General features: G+C 36.1%; 1 protein-coding gene across 2 annotated transcripts in view; it reads right to left on the bottom strand.

Annotated features, from left to right (window-relative positions):
* FBXW7 (F-box and WD repeat domain containing 7) overlaps positions 1-22,413 on the bottom strand; it is a 224,502-nt gene that overhangs the window by 137,510 nt on the left and 64,579 nt on the right. For both annotated transcript variants that reach the window (XM_059876139.1, XM_059876140.1), the window contains exon 2: positions 18,353-18,399. The gene's annotated coding sequence lies outside the window, so the exon portion shown is untranslated. The remainder of the gene's footprint in view (positions 1-18,352; positions 18,400-22,413) is intronic.

Raw genomic sequence — 22,413 nt, 5'->3', positions numbered from 1 at the left:
CTGAAGTACTTTATGCAAGTACATAAAAGAGCAAAATTTACACACACATGACTGCTACTCTACTAAGACAAGACACAACAGAGTTAGCCAGGTAACTACAGGGCAAAATTCAGGCAAGCCTTCTGTTTCAATCTAACAAGGATCTCCTTTCCTCCAGTTTCCAATAACACATTCATTTCCTTTGAAACCCCCACCAGCAGCATCATTAACGTTCATATTTCCACCAAAATTCTTTTTATGACAACTTAGATATTTCTTTAAGAAGCTACAGGCTTTCTTTGCCACTCTTTTCTTTCTTCTGAGTCCTCATCTTCAGCATCTTTAATGTCCATATTTCTGTCAACAGTTCATTCAAGGCAATCTAGGCTTTTCCTATCATGCTCCACAAAATTCTCCTCGCCACAATTTCAAAGCCACTTCTACATTCTTAGGTACTGGTTACAGCAGCGCCCCCACTTCTGTATTAGCTTCCCATGTCCGCTATAGCACATTACCACAAACCTGGGGGCATGTAACAGAGTGAAGTTTATCATCTTGAGGTCAGAAGACCAAACTCAGTTTCACTGGGCTAAATATCAAGCTGCTAGCAGGGGTGCTCCTTCTAAAGGCTCTAAAAGAGAATCTGTTTCTTTGCCTTTACTAACTTTTAGAAAGCTACCTGATTCCTTGTTCCTGGTCCTTTCCTCAATCTTCAGAGCGTACCACTCTAACCTCTCCTTCAGTCTCCCAACTTTCTTCAGCCCTCACCTTCTTACCTCCCTCTTGCAAGGAGTCTGTGATTATACGAGGCCCACCTGAGTAATTGAGCGCCTGAACAACCACCTGAGTAATTGAGCGCCTGAACAACCACCTGGGTAACTGAGGATCCTTAACCACATAAGAAAAGTTCCTTTCGCCACCTAAGAGACTATTGTCACAGGTTTTGGAAATTAGGACATGGATATCTTCGGGAATACTACTCAGACTCCCACAATGTATCACAAGAAGCATGAACTATAAAAGAAAAATCGGGCTTCCTGGGTAGCTCAAACGGTAAAGAATCTGCCTGTAATGCAGGAGACCTGGGTTCGACCCCTGGGTCGGGAAGATCCCCTGGAGAAGGGCATGGCAACCCACTCCAGTATTCTTGCCTGGAGATTTCCACAGACAGAGGAGCCTGTGAGGTCTCCAGTCCACAGGGTCACAAAAAGTTGGACGTGACTGAGCGACTAACCCAACATAAAAGAAAAAGATATAAACTCAGCTTCTTTAAAAAAAAAAAAAAAAAAAACTTTTGAACTTCAAAGACACTGATTTAAAAAAAAAAAAAATGAAAAGGCAAGCCACAAACTGGAAAAAACCCGTGAACAGTTATCCAAAGAATTTGTTTCTTACAAAGGTTAACATACACCTATTTTTTGAATCCACTATTCCACTAGCAGGAAACACAAAAGTGCATGTCCACATAAAAAACTGCATGCAAATATTTATAGCCAATTTGCAATAGCCAAAACCATTAACAATACAATGCAGCAACAGGTAAATGGAAAACAATTTGTGATATTAAAAAAATATACACAGTATTTCATAATAAAAAGGGACAAAGTATTGCTAGTCCATCCAAAAATATGGATAAATCTCAGATTTATTAAGCTAGGGGAAAGAAGTCAGATAAAAAAGGAAACATCATATAATTCCACTTATACATAAAAATGTTCCAGAAAATTCAAACTAATCTGTGTAATGACAGAAAGGAAAATCAGTTTGTCTGGAAAGTGGGGGAGGTGAGGAAGGAATTGACCGAATTATAACGAGGGTCTGGGGGTGACATAGTCATTATCTTGAATGTGGTGATGGCTTCACGAGTACATACATGTGTCAAAACTCAAATTATGTGTTTACCTAAATAAAACTAAATTTTTGTTTTAATTTAAAAATCAGGACATGGAAATGAAGCAGAGAAATTAAAACCTGAAGCCTATTTTCCTTGTAGAATCTTAATAAACTGTCTGGAGACAAAGTAAAGAATCCCAAAGACAACGTGAAAGATAAAACGAGGTAACACCGACACTACAGTATAATTCAAAATACACACAGTATATATACTTGTCTTTGGCTCCAGTTCCTGGCAAAAGTCCTTAACTTTCCTAAGTGACAGAAATGTCTTTTGTTACTCATTCTCTGACACCAACTAGGTGTCCTACAATTCAATTCTGATAACCAGAGTTAGCTTCGGAATGCGCAAATTAAACGTACAAATCTTCAATTTTGACACTAACTCTGCCAAAGTCCCTTTTCAACCAGGAGTGACTCAAAGTGGTATCTACATAGCTTCAGGATGGGGGCTGGTCACCAGAAAACCTTTCCATTCCACCTCTCAATCTCCAGGGAGGGGAGAGGAGCTATAGACTGCATTTAATCACACAAGCCAAAAGTTTAATCAATTACCCGTAACTACTGAGTTGCTAATAAACACTAAACTCTGAGGTCCACAGATGCACCAATATGGTAGGAGGCGTCATGCTCAGAGAGCATGAGGAGAGGGCATGGAAGGTCTGTGTGGTCCCTACCCCCACCCCAGACCCTGCCTATTCCTCTCTTCCATTTGGCTGTGTCTGAGTTGTATGCTTTATAATAAAAGTGTAAGTACAGAGCTCTCAGTGAGTTCTGTGAATCATTCTAGGGAATTATCCAACATTCCAGTTGTAGAAACCTCTGAATTTGTAACCAGTTCAGACAAAAGGGCAGGTAGCCTGGTGATCACACCTGTGGCTGGTGTCTCAAGTAAAGGCAGTTTTGTTGGGAACCTTGCCATTTGATTTGTGGGACATAATACTAACTATAGTTAGTGTCCAAACTGAATTAAACTGAACTGTAGGTGACCAGAAAACTGGTGCTGGAATATCGACATTCAGTTCAGTTCCGTTCAGTCGCTCAGGCGTGTCCGACTCTTTGTGACCCCATGGACTGCAGCATGCCAGGCCTCCCTATCCATCACCAACTCCATTGAGTTGGTGACGCCATCCAACCATCTCATCCTCTGTAGTCCCCTTCTCCTCCCGTCTTCAATTTAGACATTAAGTGTGGAATTTAGAAAGATTTCTGATGAGAGAATTAAGGGAAAGGGTAGTGGCATTCAGTTTCCACTAAACTTCACCACCACTCCTATCCTCCCCAACACACAAAAAAAGAAAGTTCAGGAGATTTTTTTGTAATTTGATGCTTAAAATAAACTTTCTAAGCAGACTGATAGAGTAGTCAAAAAAACTTTACTAGTTTATGAAGTACCTTTATTTTCACCTTCTAAAAGAGTGTCTAATGAATTTCTGACCTTAAAAAAAAAAAACATTTTAACTCTCAGATGGTAAGATATACACCTACTTAGTCAGCCAAAAAGAATGATCCAGATGTGCATGATCCATCATAACACTGAGACACTATCAGGAAATCAACACATCTGGACTCTAGGTCAGACAAACCTCAGTAGGCAACACTATCTTCGGCAAATCACCTTCTCACTAACAGCCATTTACTCATTTTAAAATGACAGCATAATAATCTAATCTCATGCTGGATGGCTACCCTAGTCCCATCTCTGAGTAAACTAGCTCCAATAAGAGTCAACTGACTGTAGCTGGAAAGAACTGCTTACAGTGTGGATATGACAAGAAACCAGGCCAAAGAGAAGGGAGAGATGTAGAGAAAGACAGAGAGACAGAGGAAGGTGGGAGCTTGTAACTAGAAAACTACCCCAGTTCTGTTTGGTTTGCGACCTCACTTCTATGGGTCACAGCAAAGTATTAGCATGTGGTGACAGATAAGAAATTCAGTCTTTTCCACTTTTTGGCACAGCCAAAAGCAAAACTAACACAGCCTGAACATAACTAGCCAACCACAGTTAAAATGTTCCCCAACTGGTGTACTCAGATCACGGAAATTAGGATCTAGTTACTCCTCTGCATGTTCACCCCAAGGTGAAGTGAAGTAGCCCCAAAAGAGAGGCAAGAAGCCCCTTCTAGGAAAGTGATATTCTCTACTAAGTCACTAGTCAAAATAGTACAACCAGTTCAGGCTACAACTTTACTACCTAAAATAGCAAACAATATATCATCAATGCCGTAAGAAAAATAGTCAAGCCAGAAAGATGTCTTCAGGATTGTCATATTCTCAAAACCATCAGCACATCCACTTATTCCAATCAAGCGTTGGGGCAAATCTCTTTGAGGCAAATGAGGTGATACAACACCATAGCCAAATTATCTAAAAGAGTATCCGAAACATGCAAAGGGAAAACCCAAGAGTCATTCCTAAGATTCTTTTTATAGACAGTAGTTAATTCAGTTAACCCTGGTGACAAGTGGGAAATCATATCACAGGCCTCCTGAAGTGAAGAGCCAACTCATTGGAAGAGACCCTGATGTTGGGAAAGACTGAAGGCAAAAGGAGAAGAGGGTGGCAGAGGGTGAGATGGTTAGATAGCATTACCCACTCAACAGACATGAATTGGAGCAAACTCCAGGAATGGAGTCGCAAAGAATTGGAAATGACTTGGCCCTTTAACAACCCACAGTCATTCCAAACCATGGGAGGGGCAGGGCAGGAAATGTAGTTTGAAAACACACAGTCAATACTATAGTAAAAACACCAATTTTCTTCGTACTACAAAGTTCAATATGTAATACTTATAAATCCCTAATACTACCACCTTCCAACTGCCTGTGGATAATAACAGGCGTAGGTAGGGTAGGGGTGGAAACTTCTGCCATAGCTATAAAATGGAGTGTAACAATGGTTTTGGTAAGTATTAAAGGAGGGGAAAGGAGGGTATGTGGAAAGAACAGCCTAGGGAATGACATGTCTATTTCAAAAAGTCAGAGAAGAGTTAAACTGCAAACTCTCTCCAATGGTATTCCTGTTTAATAACCGTGATTCAAGTGGGAAACCCTACGTTATCAAAAAATAAACTATGATTATGATATGCTACATTTTAAAAAGCAAAGTATATGATATATTAAAACAGTCATATCAAAATATTGAAAAAATTTTCTTACTCTTCAGAATATATTCTGTGAAATTTATATATTTATTTTGTATTTATAATAAATAAGGTTTTAATTTTATTGGAGCTAAAATTGCTAATTTCTATAACAAATATATTTAGAAAAGTTAGAAATACTTAAAAGCAAGATCTGGGGTGTAATATAGATAAATATACATTATTATATAAATACATACTATGCCTATCTTACCTTGAGAATCCCATGAACAGCATGAAAAGGCAAAAAGATACGACACTGAAAGATGAACTTCCCAGGTCGGTAGGTGCCCAATATGCTACCGGTGATCAGTGGAGAAATAACTCCAGAAAGAATGAAGAGATGGACCCAAAGCAAAAACAACACCCAGGTGTGGATGTGACTAGTGATGGAAGTAAAGTCCAAAGCTGTAAAGAGCAATACTGCATAGGAACCAGGAACGTTCGGTTCATGAATCAAGGCAAATTGGAAGTAGTCAAACAGGAGATGGCAAGAGTGAATGCTGACGTTCTGGGAATCAGAGAACCAAACTGGAGTCGGACACAACTGAGTCGGACCCAACTGAGCGACTTCACTTTGATTTTTCACTCTCATGCACTGGAGAAGGCAATGGCAACCCACTCCAGTGTTCTTGCCTGGAGAATCCCAGGGACAGAGGAGCCTGGTGGGCTGCCGTCTACAGGGTCGCACAGAGTCGGACATGACTGAAGCGACTTAGCAGCCAGCAGCAAAATATCACCCACAAGTTACCATAAACAGTAAGGGAGAAGTAGCTTAACAATGAAGAAATTTGACCATCACCACCTTGAGAAAATGATCAAACTTACCATGAATAATAATGAACCAAACTGGCATGTGTGATACATGTGAAAATATACTAAATACTGATACACTGAAAGTATACTCTATCAACTATGTTGTAGTACTGTCAAAAATGTTTTAACCTGAAGCCAGTCATGAGGAAATACTCAGAAAAATCTGAGAATGTGGAACTGTCGACAAGGCAACTAGCTGGATGCTTTAAATAAAAAGGCAGTGTCATAAAATACAAAATAAAGGCAAGACAGTGTTTCAAATTAAGAGAGATTTAAAAAAAAACCATTATAGCTAAATATAATAAGTGATCCCAGATTAGATCCTAGACTGGGCAGGCAGCAAATGGGGGTAGGGATTATTAAAAAAAAAAACTTTAGAAAGCAATTAGGAAAATTTGAAAATGGACAGTATTATTAGATTTTTATCAAATCAAGGCTAATCTTCATGGGTATAATGATGATACTATTGTGATACATTTAAAAAAATTTTATTTTTACATCATACATGCTCAGTATTTGGAAGTTAAGTGTTAAAATATTTAAAACTTTTTTCCTTCCAGTTTTGAGATATAGTTGACATTAGTATCATAAACACCATAGAAGTTTAAGATGCACAGCAAAATGATTTGAGTTACATACATCATGAGATGCTTACCACAATAAGTTTCGTGACCATATACCATCTTCTACAGTTGCAAAAGTAAAGAAACAGGAAAAACAATTTCCTTCTGATGAGGACTCTTAGATTTACTCACTTAACAATTTCCATATGGAGCACACAGTGACGTGCTAATTATATTTATGTTATACCCTATACCCGTAGTACTTGTTTATCTTATAACTGAAGTTCATGTCTTTTGACTGCCTTCATCCAATTAGCCTCCCCACCTCTGGTAACCACAAATCTGATCTTTTCTATGTATGTATGTTTATTTTTGAAGTGTGACTGAACTACAGTACTATGAACATTCCTTTCAATACATGAATCAATATTTCTATACATTTCAGAATGATCACCATGTCAGTCTAGTTACAATATGTCACCATACAAAGATATTACATAGTTACTGACTATATTCCCCACAGTGTTCATTTCACACCCATAACTCATTTACTTTACAACTGGAAATTGTACTTCTTAATCTCTTTCACCTAGTTCTTTCCTGCAACCCACTCCCCTTCTGGCACCCAACTGTTTGCTCAAAATTTACTTTCTAAATGTGTAACCAAAAGAAGATTATATGTATATATGTAAATGTAGATATGGATATGAAGAGAAAGAGAGATACAGGCTAGAAAAAAATGTGGCAAAATGTTAACAATCGGTTGAGCCTATGTGAAGGGTATACAGGTTTCATTATAATAGTTTCTCAACTGTAGGTTTGAAAACAATTATTTTAAATGAGAAAATAAATGAACATCAAAATTTTTTTATCTAGAAAACTTTAGTCTATAGAATCTATACTTTTGCTTCCACAGGGTAGTTTGGAAACCAGTAATACAATTTATCAAAAGTTTCCATTTCTATATTGAACAATATTAAACACCATATACAATATAAAATACCATTTAAAAAGAATTTAACTGGCAACAAACTGGGACAATGTTTTTGAAAGTGACATAAAATCCAAAGTATTAAAATGATAGCCAGATTATATTTTTGAAAGACAATTTTAATAGAAAAATAAGAATATATAGACAGTTCACAGTAGAAAAAATTACCAAAAATTTACAAAAAGATATCCAAAACTTACCCCAAAAATGTATCTATCACATTTTTTTAAAGGCTTGTTATACTTTTTGTTAGCTATCCTAATACTGAAGTAAATGTAACAAGGTTTTGCCAAATATCAAAATGAATCTGCCACAGGTATACATGTGTTCCCCATCCTGAACTAATACATTTATGTAAACTTTAAAAATAAAATAAAATTAAAAAAAAAATGTAACAAGTTGCTTATTGCAGGTTTGTTTATGACATTGCTGCTGCTGCTAAGTCGCTTCAGTCGTGTCCGACTCTGTGCGATCCCATAGACAGCAGCCCACGAGGCTCCCCCATCCCTGAGATTCTCTAGGCAAGAACACTGGAGTGGGTTGCCATTGCCTTCTCCAATGCAGGAAAGTGAAAAGTGAAAGCGAAGTCGCTGAGTCTTGTCCGACTCTTAGCGACCCCATGGACTGCGGCCCACCAGGCTCCTCCATCCATGGGATTTTCCAGGCAAGAGTACTGGAGTGGGGTGCCATTGCCTTCAGAACTTCAAAATTAATCTAGCAATAAGAGGATGGATAAACGTCAAACTATAGTACAGCCTTCATATGGAATACAAAGTACAAGTCAGAATAAATCAGATTCTAGATCCTTAATACCTAAGTATTAATGTGGTAGTGACACCAGCTTTTCTAACCAAAATTCACCCTCACCTTCCATAGTAAAAGCAACATAGTAGGGCGCATGGATCCCTTACAATTACACCTGAAATTCTCATCAAAGGAAAATGAGTTTTAGAAACAACGTGTGCCCTTCTACACTGGGCCTTTTAAGAGAGTGGGTATGCAGATTATTTCTCCTTCCTAACACAGTTGGGACATGAAAACAAAGCACAAGGATGAAGAACTGAAAAGATGAAAGCAAACAGGTCCTAAGTAAGCACTTGGAAAAGTTTCACTGCCAATGTGAAAATGTGAAAACTTCTCCAATCAATATCTAAATTCCTTAAATTTTTATCCAAACCATTTATAATCGCTTTCAGTATATAATTGCTTTCCTTTTCAATATCATTTCCAGTCACTGGGCTCCAACCTCATAGCCTTCTCTTAATAAGCATAAGACTTATCCCCACAAAAGGCTTTAAACCTATGGTGCGCTTCCTTGAACTGCTCTCTCCACCAAACACTCACAGGGCTCTCTCCATGCCTTTCATCAGGTCTTTGTTCAAGAGCCACCTCTTCAGAAACAGTCTCTCAAAACCATTCCCCACCAAGCCCATCAGACCCTTGCATCTGAGCTCTACCCCCTTAATATGGGCATATCTAAGTTTCAAGGGTCTTGAAGCTTCTAAAACTTAGAGGATTGAAAAGAAAGGATACAGAATTGTAAGTATAAAATTAGAAATGAACATGAATACATATTAGAAATCTGAAAAAATTACAAAATATTAAAAAGACTGACAAATTTCATAAATAAATCCAGAAAAACAGCATTTTAATTAAATGCCTGACAACTCTGTTATGCCATAGTTCCTATATTTTTTGGTTGAGTACTCTTTCCTCGGGGCTTCCCTGGTAGCTCAGCTGGTAAAGAATCCACCTGCAATGCAGGAGATCCCGGTTCAATTCTTTGGTCAGGAAGATCCCCTGGAGAAGGGAGAGGCTACCAGAGAGTAGAGAATCCAGACAGAGACCTGGGTTCGATCCCTGGGTTGGGAAGATCCCCTGGAGAAAGACATGGGAACCCACTTCATTATTCTTGCCTGGAGAATCCCCACAGAGGAGCCTGGCAGGCTACAGTCCATGGGGTCACAAATAGTTGGATATGACTGAGCGATTAGACACAGCACAGCACTCTTTGCTTGGCTTTTCACGTGACAACAGCTTATAATGTTTCCTATACAGACATTAGGAGGATATAATTTAGTCTTTTCTCTAGCACACTTGATCAAAATTTATTTTTTATTATTCAGGCTTATAAACTTCAAGTTTCACAACCTGTTCCTGGGAATGTCAAGTAAATTTTTGAGAGAGCCAACAAATAGGAGGAAACTCTATCAATCCTCTTTCATATATAAACTTGAGATTTTAATTCAAGTTTTCTTGTGCAGTAACTAATCTTACATACCCTAAATTTAAGGCATTCAGAGATGATAAAACAATCATCAATGTCATTTTTGGTGGCTTATGAGTTTTATGCTATATTCACTGATCAGAGAATTTGTTTCAAAAAAGTAAGTCATTTAAATATTTTTCCAGTATTTTCATATGATTGTCTTTTTCATGAATTGTATTATCAAAAAACCAAAAGCCTATTACTTTTGTTTATAATTTATTTTTCTTCTTAAATGAATTACTACTTTTGCATGATCAGAACATTTTTATGTCACAATTCACTTTACAATGTCAGAATAACTTTTTAATTATTCATGGTACAACCTTAACCATTTTTGTTTCATATTCCATTAATTTAATCTTAATTTTATCTTAACTCTTAAATAAATGTAAATATAACAAAAGAATACACCTTTAACTTTACTTTCAAATCAGAAGTCTATCATTTCACACTTGCTTTACTAAAGTGCTCCAATAAGCAGAGGAAATCACATATTTTAGTTTTATTAAATATGCTATTTCAACTAAAATCAGAAAAGATTTGGTGATTATACAATCATACATATTATATTATCAATTATTTGCTATACAGAAGCACCAACATACTGAATGCATAGGATGAAAATGTAATCTTACAGTTTTAGATAGGTATAATCTGCAAACGGTTCCATAGACTTGATTCCAACTGTGTACATTTCAAATCTCAAACCTGGTGTCTCCTTTGCTACTACTAGTATTAGTGTACTCATACTTTTAGCAGCGGCCATCAGGACACTTTCATACTGTCTACGCCCTCTATGTATATTTCATACTGTATATGCCCTTCATGTGTATTCCTGTCATGATGCCCAGAGCCACTGGAGATAAGGACACCTGCCTACAATGGGAAACTTACCAGTAATTTAACAGGGGCATGTTAAATTTAACATGATCATGACTGATCTCCATCTAAGTATATACCACTACACTTACAGTAAATGAAATATACCCCCAACTCAGACTTTTTTAGCCAAAACCAATTATCTGCTAATTATTCCTACAAAAATCTTTAAATTTGTGTTAAAACATCTTTTCAGACATTTGCCAGGCAATAACTACATAACTGAATAAGAGAAAGAAGTGGTAATATTAAAAGAATTACCCACTATTGCCACAGTTTTGTCCCAGGAATTCAAATCTTATGTGACATTAGGAGAAGAAGGAAAAAAAAAAAAAAATTACTAACAAATTTCAAGAAGTGTAACAGCACATAAAGAAGAGATCTAAAGATTTAAACTTTCAAAAAAAGGTTTTAAAAAGTTTTTAATTTCAATTAGAAAATTGAAATTTCAAAATAGGCAGTAACAGGAATTTTTTAAACTTATTAAACTACTGAGAACATATACTAAATAATTATTTTTTAATGTTCTGGGTATTTTTCAAATTTCCCTACTGTGTATACTGTGAGTTAGGTTAAAACTATTGCAGATCATCATAAGTTCACATTACAGTTTACGGAAGAAATTAGGCTGTGCTGGGGTCGCAGTGAACGTAGTGGGCAGGGGCGGGCAGAGGGGGTGTCTGGCATCCACCGACCTTAAATCAAACAAAATCAACTGTTTTATGACAAGACTATACTACAACATAGGACCCCCCCACCTCCACCACCACACACACACAGAAAGCTACTATAAGGATTCTATAGTACAAAACGACAATAAACTAAAGTCCTCCTTAGCATTGACACCAAAATATTAAAACATACTTTATTTTTCAAAATTCAAAGAAATTCAAAATAAATTCAAAACCTAGGTGACATATGTGTGAACAGAAGACAATTTATATACATATATATATACTTTAAAAAAATCACTAAAGCTTAAGATGTAGCTCTCTTCATTAGTTTAACCCAATGAAACTAAATGAGTAAAATTACTATTTTAAAAGAGAGAAAAAAATCCAATCCAGTAACCAGATTACATAACAGAAAAATGGATTAACTATGAAAGCATCAGTTACTAAAACAGCTGACTTACCTATAAAAAAATCAAACCATTAAGAATTTTAAAATCCATAAATCTAAAACCTCCCATCAAAAAATACTCTTGACCAAGATTATTTCACTGGTGAATTCAGTTAAGGAAACAGTTAAGGAAACAGTTAAGGAAAACATATACCAGATTTATACAAACTATTTGGCATACAAATATTCCAGTATTACACAAAATAGAGGAAAAGAGGACAATTTCCAGTTCTGACAAAATTTTCAGCAAATCAAATTCACTGATATATAAAACCAATAATACATTCTGACAAAGTAAAGTTTATCTAGGAATATAGGGTTAATATGAAAAATAATTAATGTAATTCAACCACATTAATAGTTTAAGAAAAAACCTATATGATTGTGGCAACAGATGCAGGAGTCAGTGATAAAACCAAATACCATTAATGATTTAAAATAGACAAAACCAAAAAAAAAATAATAATAATAAAATAAAATAGACAAAACCAGTCAACAAAGAACTTTTTCAGCCAGACAAAGAGTTATCTATGAAAGTCCTATCTATGATTATCAAAAAAAAAAAAAGACTGGAAGGAAGTAAAACTGTCTCTGTTCACATGGCTGTTTCTGTTTATGCACAAAATCCTAAGGAATCTGCCCCTCAAAGGTACCAGAGACAGGAAATAGCGAGCACTGATGAGGGTGTGGAGAAACTATAACCCTTGCAAATCACTGATGGTAATGTAGAACAGGGAAGCCGCCAAGCAAATCAGTTTGGCAGCTTCTCAAAAAGCTAAACAAAGAAGACCCAGGTACTTGTAACACCAGAGTTCACTGCAGAATTATTCACAACAACCAAAAAGTGAAGAGAAGTCAAATGTCCAACAATAGACGAATAGATAAATATAATGTGGAATATTGCAATGGAATATTATTCAGCCATAAAAAGGAAGGAAATTCTAACACATGTTCCAACATGTACTTCGAAAACATTACGCCAAGTGAAACAAGCCCAACACAAAACAACAAACACTGCAGGAGATTCCACATGTATGAAATATCTAAAATAGGCAAATTTATACAGACGGAAAGGGCAGTATCCTTTAGTTTTCTGCGGTTCACTTGCTTCCAGGATTTCCTTCAATAAATTTCCAACTGCTTGGCTAGGTCTAAGTTCTGGCCTGTGTGACTGGAATTACACAGGAGGCTAGGATGCAGTCAAAAGCAAGGAAGCCACAAACATACCACTCAGAAACATTTTCAGCCTTTAAAGTACAACTTCTCTTCTGACTTTTACCTACTTTCAGTCATTTTCTGCTGCTTTTAGTTTTTCTTTCAATATTTTATCAGCATTTGATCATTGCTACAGTTTTCTGTGAAAACCATAAGACATGTGATGACATCACTTTAATTTTCAATTTCACCATTACCTGTGAAATTATAAGCAGATCACAGCCTCTGTGATCCTTACTTCTACCATCTGCCTCATTAGCTAAGCTTAGGACCGAAGTATGATAACTAATATTAACAGGTACAGACAAGAGTTGATCAAAGACCTTGATACTGAATGGTTAAAACTGTTGTCTTAAAAAAATAAAATAAAATAAAATAAACAGATTGGGAAACTTAATAAGAATTTCATTTACTACTTCAACAACTATTTACATGCATGTATCAACGCAGTATTGCAGAAGACAACAGGGAAATGAGTGGTAAGAAGAAGCAAAATACCAAATAATGGAAAAGGCAGAACAGGATGAGAAAAGGAAAGACACAGATTAGCAACTGGAACTTAGTCATATCTTGGGGATGATAGAGAACACTCTCGTCAGCCTAACCAATGTCTACCTACCTGGGTAAGGTAAGAAAACTGGCTTAACTTCATTTGAGGAAGCAGAACTCTAACAGAAACAACTGTCAAACTGCAAGGTAAGTTGACTAGAAACTGAGAAATTGGATATCTAGAGTCAATTATAAATCAAACAAGTTCAGCGAGAATGGGAAGGACAGAAAAAGAGAAGACATTTTTCAAGGTAAGTGTGATAAGGCAGAGAACCTGTCATGAAGTAAGTTCTGAAGGAAAAAGCTTTTAGGAAAACTTCCCTGCATAATGTGGTTACTACAGTAACTGTATTGGGAGAAAAAAACAGTCAATACTACTGTGTGATAGCTTTCAGACATTTGTGCAAAAAACAGTGTGACATTTAGAATAATTCAAGTCCAGCTGAGCTTTCCTGAGTAAGATTAGAGAGCAGTGAAAGGCCCTTCTGATAAGAACAGTTTATACCCATATAACCCTGACCATATCTCCAAGGTGCTATTAGAGAGCAGCGGAGGGGCAAACTCTAGCACGTGTGCTGAGAAGCTGCCCCTGTAGAATAAGGCTGCCCCTACTGACTTCAGAGACAAATTAATGGATTAACTAAAGGGCAATTCTTAAAACCCTTGTAAGAATAAGATGTCTCTACGAATATTAGAACCTCATTTCAAGTATATATACTAAAAGAGAATTAATATGTATTCAATGATCATGCTAATAAGCTTACAGAAAAGAAGGGAAGGGGGAAAGAAGAGTGTACAAAAGCCATTTTGCCTTAATTCAGTCATAAAAGACGTCATCAAAATCCTCTTAATCACCATATTTGACATACAACCATAGGAGGAGTTAACTCAGCTAAATCTTTTTTTCTTATTTTTTATCACAATTGAAATTTTAACACCACTATGAATGAGATGTCAGTTTTTATTTCCTTTTCCATTGCAACATGTCAGTGGATAGTACAACACAAACTATAAACGTAAAGAAAAGAATCACCCATCCAATGGGCACTTAAGTGACTGTTCACCAATGAACACTATGATTTAAAATCAACTAACAAAAAGAATATAAATAATCTTAGCTCTATAAAATTTCATTAAAATAGACTTTTATTTGCAGTTAACATAAGTAAGTAAGTAAGTGTTAGTCGCTCAGTCGTGCCCGACTCTTTGCGACCCCATGGACTGCAGCGCACCAGGCTCCTGTGTCCATGAGATTTTCCAGGCAGGGATACTAGAGTGGGTTGCCATTTCCTTCTCCAGGAGATCTTCCCAACCCAGGGATCGAACTCGGGTCTCCTGCACTGCAGGCAGATTCTTTACCAACTGAGCTACAAGGGAAGCCCTTAGAATAGTACTAAATAATAAGGAAGATACAAAAGTAAATTCCCCAAATAAAAATTACTTGTTACACTGTATTACAATCTTGCCATTATACAGAAAGCCAATCTACTAAGAGTAGTGACACTCCACTGTTACATGCATTTCTCTAAAAAACTAAATTAGACAACATTAGTACTTTTGGCTAGAAAATCCCATGGACGGAGGAGCCTGGTAGGCTGCAGTCCATGGGGTTGCGAAGAGTCGGACACGACTGAGCGGATTCACTTTCACTTTTCACTTTCATGCATTGGAGAAGGAAATGGCAACCCACTCCAGTGTTCTTGCCTGGAGAATCCCAGGGACGGGAAGACTGGTGGGCTGCCGTCTATGGGGTCGCACAGAGTCGGACACGACTGAAGCGACTTAGCAGTAGCAGCAGCATAGGCTAATACATTGTGAAATATGCATTCAATTGATTAAAAAAAAAAAACCCATAATGTAAAAAAGTAAAAAACTAAAATGGTTCCATAAAAATTAAAAAGGCACATACTCCATAAAGGAGAAGAAAAATATATATGCTCCATTTGTAGATTTACAAAAACATCCAAATATCCCTGCTACAAATAACTTGCACAAGATTAAAATCAATAAGATTCTCAAAATCTACTTTCTCCTCATAGGAAAGATTAAAATAACCCTGATAATATTCTTAGCCTAAAAAGCAGTGATTTATTAAGGTATGAAATCAAATGTGCAACAAATACCATGATAAACTATTTAGTTCTCCAATCCAAAATACTATGAATTCATGAGACTTTTATCAATATACATATCACACACAGATAACGTTTTCATGGCAACATATGAGATCAAAACACAATGTTTTGCTTAAAACAATTAGCTGAGGAACTGAAGCACAAATACAAGGCTAATTGCTTGCTTTGGGATTTGGTTGTCAGACACAAGAAATGCCAATGCTTCACAGTCCTGGGATAATTAAAACCTTGTCACAAACCTATACTATCAAATGAATATTTAAATATAAACTTGAAATATGAAACCAAAAGCATAAGCAACTAAAAAAAAAAAAAGATAAATTAGACGTCATCAAAATTAAAAATTTTTGTGCTTCAAAGGACACCAGAAAGAAAATGAAAAGACAATCCACAGACGGGGAAGAAAGTATTTACAAATCATATTATCTCATAAAGGGCTAGTTTCTAGAATATATAAAGAATGTGTATAGTTTAACATACAAAGACAACCTAACTAAAAAATGGACCAAGGATTTGGACAGACATTTCTCTAAAAAAATACATGTAAATGGCCAATAAGCACATGAAATAATGCTCATCATTAGTCATTATGGAAATGAAAATCAAAAGCACAATGAAATGCCATTTCATATCCAACAGGATGGCTAAAATACAAAACCAGATTGACAGTGTAACAATCAATGTCTGCAAGAGTGTGCCGAAATTGGCACTCTCACACACTGTGGTGAGACTAACTTCCATTTTAACAGTTCCTCAGTTACACACAGAGTTACTACACTAACTTGTACTTCTGCCCCTTATAAGCATACACCCAAAGGAAATGAAACTCTAGTGCACATAAAAACTTACATAAGAATGTTCACTGCAGAAGCACTCCTAATAGCCTAAACACAGATACAGTTCATCAACTGATAGGTGGATAAACAAAAGGAGGTATATAATGGAGTATTTTTTGGCCATAAAAATGAAGGATACACACTACCACGTGGGTGAACTCTGAAAATATTAAGTGAAAGAAACCAGACACAAAGACAGACACCGTATGATTCCATTTACAAGAAACGTCCAGGGATTTCCCTGGCAGTCCAGCGGTAAAGGCCCAGCGCTCCCAGGGCAGGCGGCCAGGTTCAATCCCCCGTCAGAGACCTGGAGCCCACATGCCGCAAATAAAAGAGTTCTCGTTCAGCAACTGAAGACCTTGCACACCACAATTAAGACTTGGTGGGAGGGGGAGAGAGATGAAGAAAGAAAGTCCAAAATAGGCAATTCATAGAAAAAGTATATTACTTGTCGCCTAAGGTGTCAGAGGAGTGAAGATGCTTCTAAAACTAGACAGCAATGATGATTACACAACTCTGAAACTCTGAATATACTAAAAATTTGCTAAAATAAAATATATGCCAAAAATACATACAATACAAAGATTGCTTCACTCAAACTAACTCAAATTATTTACATCAATGGGGAAAAAAATGGCCATAAATTACTTCTTCTACTTAATGGGAAAGTGTTAGTTGTTCAGTGGTGTCCAACTCTTTGTGACAAAGGACTGTAGCCCACCAGGCTCCTCTGTCCATGGAATTCTCCAGTTAAGAATAATGCAGTGGGTTCTTTTCCCTTCTCCAGGGGATCTTCCTGACCCAAGGCTCAAACCCAGGTCTCCCACATTGTAGGCACATTCTTTACTATCTGGGCCACCACGAATTCTTTTTTTCTACTTAATACATCTCCAGAAATCAATTACCACATTTTAAGTAGCAAAATTTTGTATAAGAGATTTTTGTAGCATCATTTGCTCCTTACAATGTTACATTTATTATAAATATTCAACAGAGTAGTATAATTTGTTGAATACTTATATCAACTATGATTATTATTGAAATTTTAAAATATAATTTGGTTGAAAATTTATTTTTTCAAACACATTAAAAAGTATAATAAAAGAAATCAATGCTTATCATTAAATATATCTTCATGTATCTAGGAAATTTTCTTAATCAAGATACTAATTTTCTTAGTATTCATTCTTAAAAATATTTTATTGACTATATTAAAATAATCAAAAACTACATATGCCACTTGATTAGCAACCAATGCCTCAGTACTTCCCTCTCATTGTTGACGTATATCTAATAATTTTTAAATCTATCATCAGTAACCAAAGCATTGTTAAATGTCTATATAGTCACCATAGCACAAAAATCTAAAATACTACAATGAAGTAAAACACATTCTGAGATTAATTCTACTTTCACTCAAAAATAAAAAATGTAAAGCACCATCTCGTGAAATCAAAAGTTTATGATCTGATTTACAGGCACCTATCAAATATTCATACTAAAATGTTATCACTAAGAAATAGTGTAAGGTCTGATCAGAGTCTTCACATTGACTTATTGTGATTAACTGGACCTAAGGTAAAGAGTAAAGTAAGGTATAGCTAAAGAATCTTGGTGTTTGTACTAGTATCAACAGCTACTAACAGCTATTACAAAAATCTTATGAAAGGAAAATCCTGTTTCATTCACAAAATATATTAGTATGTCTTTCCATGAAGACTATTAATTTCTTTGAATTCTTTTACTATTCAGCCTGCACACTAGAAGAATTTTCTTGATACAAAGAAAGAATCAGAAGAAGATCAGAATAAGTATAAAGAGAAAAAATTCAAGTACCAGGTAAAAATTAAAAGAAATGTGTTATAATTTACACAGGCTATTATTATAAATGTCATTAACGTAATATACATGTAAACTTAAGTAACATGCAAAGTATTTAACATGGAGAATACAGACTTACCAAATATTTGATAGCCTTTTAAAAATCTCACTGATGGTTGAGACTCCCTAAAATAATAAAAAAATAAACAAATATATGAGGAGTAATTTCTCAACTTCAAAAGTTACCCCTGATCTATAAAGTCTACCCAGGAATTCCATTTACATAATAGCAATTTGTTTTTCCACACTGCTTTAAAATCCAAAGCACCTGCTGAACTTTGCCAAATGATTAACAAAATTTTTCCTAAACTTATAAATAATTCAAGGTTTAAATGGAGAACCTAATGAATTACCAGGATATTGACAGCTCTCTAACAAATCAGATCTTAAAAATTACAGACCAAGACAACAGCATACTAACAATTTCTTAGGAAAGCACTCATATGTTAAATGGTCCCTAATTATCACATACAATGTCAGCTCTACATTCTAGTATCTAGTTACCAACACCTTTCTAAGTAGCAGCTACTGCTGCTGCTGCCACTAAGTCACTTCAGTTGTGTCAGACTCTGTGCGACCCCATAGACGGCAGCTCACCAGGCTCTCCCGTCCCTGGGACTCCCCAGGCAAGAACACTGGAGTGGGTTGCCATTTCCTTCTCCAATGCATAAAAGTGAAACGTGAAAGGGAAGTCGCTCAGTTGTGTCTAACTCTTAGCGACCCCAGGGACTGCAGCCTACCAGGCTTCTCCATCCATGGGATTCTCCAGGCAAGAGTACTGAAGTGGGTTGCCGTTGCCTTCTCCGAGTAACAGCTAGAAAATGTAACTCTAGCACCTACAGAACTGGGGACAATAAAATAGAAGGGGCTTCCCTGATAGCTCAGTGGCTAAGAATCCACCTGAAAATGTAGGAGACGGAGGTTCCACCCCTGGGTCAGGAAGACCCCCTGGAGAAGAAAATGGCAACCCACACTAGTATTTTTGCCTGGGAAAACCCACTGACAGAGGAGCCTGGCAGGCTACAATCCACGGAGGTTGCAAAAGAGTCAGACATGACTTAGTGACTAAACGAGATAGAAAGATACTTTTTAAAGTATTAAATTTTATTTTAAAAAATTAGCATAAGTATTTTAAAATCTACCCTATGTTGATACTAAAAAAAATTAAAAGATTTCAAAGAAAGGCATAAACTTACAAATTAATTTTATGACTTACAAAAGTTGTAAATAATTTTATAATAAACACAGTATGTATCTTTTCTGTCAAATTTCGAGTCAAAATAATTTTCAAAACGAAGTTCAAAACTTCAAGATTAAGCACTAAATATTATAGTGCTCTTGTTATTTGCCAGGCACATCGCTCAAGATTTGAAAAAGGTTGTATATCTCTTTTTTAATCACCTTATTCACTCTCCATTTCACAGATTACAAAACCAAGCTTTACAGAGATTCATTCACCTGCTTATATACGGTAGCTGTCATTGACTGCACAACCCAACATCTTTAAAGCATCAAACAGAAAACAAATAAGACAGAAAATGACATAGTATACACTAAAACTGACTGCCTCTTTTAGAATTAGATTTTAAAAAGATGTTTTTAAATTCCTTTTAAAAGAACCAACAGAATAAAAAAATCATCTACTTTAACTAGCGGAAAATGTTACCATTCAAAAACTACAATACCATTTTCTATCACCATTTGTATCATTTGTTTTCTATCACCACTACTGTTAAAATCAAAATCAATCAATCAATCACATCCATCCACGGATGTGGATGGAGCCATGGAAAAGGAGGAAGAAAAAAGTGTGTTCGAGACCCAAACAATGAAGTTTAGAACAATAAAGCTGTGAGATGACAGGAGAATGTCATCATGACTTTGAGGCAGATGAAGATTTCTTAAACAAGACAAAGATAAACACAGCAAACTGGACTTCCTTAAAAAGTTGTGTTCTTAAAATGAAGATGCAAGCTACAAAGTAGGAAGGATATTCTCAATGCACATGTCCAAAGGTACAGGTACAAAATATTTTTAAAAATGAGAGAAAAAAAACATTCTAAATCACCAAGAAAAAGACAATCCGATTTTTAAGACGAAGACGAAACAAAATTTTACTAAAAAGTAATTTCAAAATCCAACAAACATACTGAAACGGTCCTCAACATCACTAGTCCTCAAGAAAACACAGATAAACAACACAAGATACTTCTACCCACCAAAATGACTGGGTTTTAATAAAAAAATCAGGGAATACCAAGTATAAGCAAGCATGTGCAGCAAATGGCATTCTCATGCACTGCACAGAGAAATGGAAATTGGTATAACCAGTATGGAAAATTATGTGGAAATATCTATTAAAGGTGAAGGCTTTAAGGGCTTCCCTAGTGGCTCAGATGATAAAGCATCTGCCTGCAATGTGGGAGACCTAGGTTCGATCCCTGGGTCAGGAAGATCTCCTGGAGAAGGAAATGGCAACCCACTCTAGTACTCTTGCCTGGAAAATTCTATTGACGGAGGAGCCTGGTAGGCTACAGTCCATGGGGTCGCAAAGAGTCGGACACAAATCAGCAACTTCACTAAAGGTGAAAATACATATACCCAATGACTAAGCAATACAACTCCTGGGTATATAGTCAATAGAAATGTGTATATTTGTGCACAGAAAGATATGTACAAGATTTATCACAGCAGCATTATTTAAACAGCCCAAAACTACACATGACCCAAATGTCCATCGGCAGGAGAAGGGAGAAATAAACTTTAGCAAATTCATACAAGGGTATCCTAAACCTCAGTGACAATGAGAAAACCAGTGCCATACGCAAAATAGGACACATGCACAAACAGGACACATCGCACCAACACAGTGCTGTATGAAAGAAGCTGGGCGGGGGGAGAAGCAGCGCACATCTAATTCTAGCCTATCAAATTCGAAAACAAGCCAAACTAATCTCTGATGGCAAAGTCACAGTAGTAAACTGCGGTGAGAGAGTTACTTGACCAGGACAGGTCACAGGGAGGCTTTAATTGGTATCTTGAACTAGGGTATGGTTACAAGTTTGTGTGTGTGTGTTCACTTTGCAAAAGTTCATCAATATCCAAAAGCTCATCTGTACTTTTCTGTATATAAATTATACTTCAATTATTATTTTTAAGCTTATTTAAAAAAAATAGATGAAAAATCACTTCTCAGTTAAGCAACTCCAGGTCATACTAATGGTCTGTAACTCAATAATTTGAAAATCTGGATCTCTTAACAATGTATTTATTTATATAGGCTGCATAAAAGTAAATTAAATACATCTAGTTATTTTGTATTAATAAGTTTTAAGAACAGTTTCAATGTAAAAATAAACTTTACCAAGAAATGATTCCTTATGATTTTCTACTAATAGCAAATGAAGTTTTACATGAAGTCCTGCTAATGAATATTTCTACATAGGCTCAACTTACATTCACAAATGTATAACTTCACGCATATTAAAAGTGTTAATGGCTAACTCAGAAGTTGATTCTAAAAGCAATCAGATGGCCAAGCCGGGAATCCATAAAAACTCATAAAACCTTTAAGGCACACTACTTGGCCCGGTTTTTCAGAAACTTTTAAGACTTTTAAAAACCAATAACCATTTGAAGAAAAGTCTTTCGGGTAATCATTCCTACATACCTAAAAAATTTTACATTGATATTTACAGTGATACCTTCTTTAACTAAAACATAAAGTTTTATCTGTATGTCCTTTTTATCTATCTTTCCATTATATTTACCTAAATAACTTTTTTTAATCTTACCAATTTCTCTCTAAATTAAATATCATTATTTGGTCAGATCTGAGAGCTTTTATCATTGATGGAAAGCCATCTTATTACTCACAACAACCTATTTGTCTTTAGCCATGGGGTAGAGTTGTCATGTAAGTCTCAAGATAAAGTTCGCAGGAACAGAATGGCATAGGCCCCAGCAGGTCAGGTCCCTGAACAATTCCCAGAGGAATCCTTTGGACAAACTTTACTGAAGATGACTCACTGAATCCTTACAGTAACTCTGCTCAGTCTTGGGGCGCTTCACCTGTGAGTCCAGCCTGATAGAGACCTCTCCAAACGTCCAGTCAGCACTGAACTGTGGCTCTGAGACACC

Source organism: Bos taurus, chromosome 17 (assembly GCF_002263795.3).
Source record: "Bos taurus isolate L1 Dominette 01449 registration number 42190680 breed Hereford chromosome 17, ARS-UCD2.0, whole genome shotgun sequence".
NCBI classification, from domain to species: domain Eukaryota; kingdom Metazoa; phylum Chordata; class Mammalia; order Artiodactyla; family Bovidae; genus Bos; species Bos taurus.
The sequence above is the reverse complement of the archived record's forward strand: the minus strand, read 5'-3'. Positions and strand labels throughout refer to the sequence as shown.